Genomic DNA, 4,087 nt, shown 5'->3' on the forward strand with positions numbered 1-4,087 from the left:
CACTGGTTTAATTGCGAGGTATTGACCTCTATATGATACGTTTTGTAAACATTGCATTCTTTTGAAAGGGCACACCGTAAATGAATATCTAAATCCAAGGTTTTCGAAATCTGATGATTTCTACATATAGACAATCACCGTAAATAATAGTTTATAATAATACATCTGTTGACAAAAATAAGATACATGGTGATGATTTTGTGAATGCAAAGTTTTCTCGAATAAAGCATGTATGACTCCATGCACATAGTTTGTATAACGTATAAGCAAACAGCGAAAGACTTCTAGGAACCTGAGAATAAACATGCTTAAATGTGTCAACACAAAGGTTGGTGAGTTCATAGTTTTAATATTGCGCATACTCTGTATATAAAGGTGGATCACAAGATTTCAGTTATTTCATCCAAAACATTTATCAAAATATTCTACGAAATTGAGCACCTTGGTAACTAAACTTAACGTATATATAATAAGTACCCTCGTTTTAACATACATGCAACCAACATGTACAATACACGTAAACCAATGTGTACTAAACTCAAATAGCATATGTCCGCTTTATAGTTCAGGCTAGGGTCTCTATACCTGGAACGGACGGGGATGTCAAGCCCTATGAATCCATATACAACTACTCGCGCCCACCAGTTCTTATTACCGGAAGTTACTAGTTACCAAAGCTAAGGGATTTTCGGTTCAAACTCAGTGTAGAATCTAGTATGTACTTGTGTCCATTGCGTTTAAAATAAAGTGCATGTATTCTCAGCCCAAAAATATAGATTGTAAAAGCAATTAAAAAGGGATCTATAAATTCACCGTTCAATATTGTGGTTCAATATTGTAGGAAAATGTATGTAGGTGCCACGTAAATAATAAGTGTAAGGTTGGCATTTGATTCACGAACAATACCCATAATTTCCTCAGCTAAAACCATTTGAATACTCAAAATAAAAATACCCACGTATAACCTTGTTGTAATATATTTCATCATATGATTCGATAATGATAAAAAAAAAAAAATTACGAAGCGAGTGTCTAAATATATGTATGCGTATATGTTAGACAAAAGAAAAAAAAATGTAAACATGTAGATATGTGTATGTGGGATTGTGTAGTTCTTTTTCAATAACAAAAATAGAGTGTAATATATATAGCTGCACACCATATGCTTTTAAGAAATCGTTTGTGCATCGTGTTAGTCAATTTAAAATACTTCATTCCAAATTTGACTCTTAATTACTGTACCTACTTGTAATTATGTGGAAATAATAATAATAAAAAAATAACCCGTGATACTTGATCTCTTTTTCACGTGAACCTAGCAAGACAACAAACTTTAGACTTTTTCTTTATATATATATATATATATATATATATATATATATATATATATATATATATATATATATATATATAATATAATAAATATAATAATCTAAATATATTAAATAAATATTGTAAAATGTGTGATCATGTAGTATCACGGGAAATTTGTAGTTTTAAATTCGTGATTTTTGTCTTGTCATTTTCTTTTTGACCTGTGTATGTCACGGACTGATATTTTATGCCCCGTTAACAATAATAAATGTCAAAATGTCTTAGAAAAATGCTAAAATTTAGGATGTCATTAAAATCTTTATCATTTTCATGACAGCTAAGAAACGGGTTATTAAAAGTTGTTCGAGATATTTATAAAAATAATATATATTTCTAAGAAGACATAACACTCCAAATGTTATATATTTTATAATTTATATAAAAGGTAAATAATATGTATATATTTTTTTATAAACTTAAAGTTTTAAAATATGTTTCTTATTTTTATCCTAACATACGTCTCATAACACAATTTGTAGAACAATCCATCAAAAAAAAAAAATTAATATGCTCCTCATACTTCTACTTATGAGCCACATGATTTTATTTTAAATCTAGTTTACGTTTAAAATACAAGACATTAATGTTTATATAAATTTTCTTATACTAGGAACATAACAATGATTTTTAAAGTTAAGTGTCATGATCTTAAGAGAAACGAGTCGTAAAAAGTGTGCCCATGTCTAAAATAATCTATACATTTGTTTAAAGAAAACTGACCACTCAAAATGTAATATATGAAGTTTATAGTTTATATGACTTAAAAATATAATTATATCTTTAACAAACTTAAAGTTTTTAAAATCTTTTACTAACACTCATATTATATACAATATATAAGAATTTTATAGTTTGATATATATATAATTCGTTATTTAATGCGTTTGATATAATTGAAAACGAATATTGTTGTCATTTAATATATTCGAAAAACATTTAATAAAATTCATTATATCGTAACTTGTATATTCTTAAATATGTTTTATTTAAGAATCGTTGTTCGTGAATCATCGGGAAAGTCAAATGGGTATATAAATATATGAAAACATTTAAAATGTAACACAACAATTTGCTTATCTTGTCAGAATTATCAGAGTTTTAATTCGATCAAAATTTCCGGGTCATGACAGGTATCACAGTAGTTGTGGTATAGGTTGTGTTAGAAAATTAGGGCTTGTGATCTGGTAAAGATGGTTTTCGAAGAAAAAAAGTTAGGGTTTTTTAATTTTAGTCATCCTTTTTCGTAATTTTTTTAGTTAGCACCATCCAAACGTTTTTATTTTCATTTTTTAATCCTACTTTGTGACGACCCGGAAATTTCCGACCAAATTTAAACTTTATCTTTATATTATTCCGACATGATAAGCAGAATTTGTAATGTTGAATCTCAAAAACTTTAGAACTACATTCATGTAATCAATTACCCTTTGACCGTGTTCGACGATTCACGAACAATTATGTGTATGTAGATATGTATATATAATATTAATTGAAAACATTAACAAAGTATTAGATATATGATACTTTACATGAACGTATTTGTTTCGATATATTTATCGACAGAATTAAGAGATAATATCAAATGATTGAGTTATCAGATACATTATGACATGATTACGGGTCTATGTTATGAGGTCCACTGTGATTTAAGAAATCTATTCTTTTTGACAACATTCGGAAAATGGTAAAGTAATTTACAAATGAGAACAAACTGTCACATAACGAGAGTTAGACAGAAGTTAGTGGAGAATTAAATTTCATAATACTTGATTGATCTATTTTCAAACATGCAAAAACATTTTTCGATATAATAGAATTTGTTTATTAAAATGTCTTTGTTAAATAATGTAAGTTGAAATATTGGTTATTAGATATATAAATAACTTGCAACGTGTATTTAAAGCGTGTTTATGTATATTAAATAGATATATGATAATTAAGTATCTCATTAAGTATATTAACAATGGATTATATATATAAAATGAGACTACTAACTTAAGGGTTTCGAAACAATATATATATATATATATATATATATATATATATATATATATATATATATATATATATATATATATATATATATATATATATATATATATATGTATATATGTAACATTTAACGACGTAATAACCCTTATGTTAAAATGAATATATATGTATTATATTAAGATGTATTAATACACTTTTGAAAGACTTAAATACATATATTAACATACTTATACTCAACAAAGATAGCTATACTCATATTCCCATTCAATTTCATCAAGAATTCCACTCGTATTCATATGGTATTCATACCCGTATTATACACAGCTTCTGGATGTATTTATTATTGGTATATACCAATAGGAAAACATCATTTTCAACTTTTTAAATGATTAGAAAACATATTTAAACATATTTTGTAAGCTAGTATCAATTATTACACAAAAATACAAAACTACTTTTGTTTTTATTACTTATATCATTTATATACTTATATATATATTACATACTTACACACATAAAACCATAATTTTTCATTCTTATTCCTTCCTCCTTCATAAACCATGACCAAGAACTCTTAAATCTTCATCTTTTTGATCAAAAATCCAATCTATAATCATCTTATAAGAATCATTCAAGAATACTTCATGAAGATCATTCATTTCAAGTTTATACTTTCAATCTTTTGAATTCATTCCAACAACTTTTTGAAGATCAAGAAACC

Source organism: Rutidosis leptorrhynchoides, chromosome 1, assembly GCF_046630445.1.
Source record: "Rutidosis leptorrhynchoides isolate AG116_Rl617_1_P2 chromosome 1, CSIRO_AGI_Rlap_v1, whole genome shotgun sequence".
NCBI classification, from domain to species: domain Eukaryota; kingdom Viridiplantae; phylum Streptophyta; class Magnoliopsida; order Asterales; family Asteraceae; genus Rutidosis; species Rutidosis leptorrhynchoides.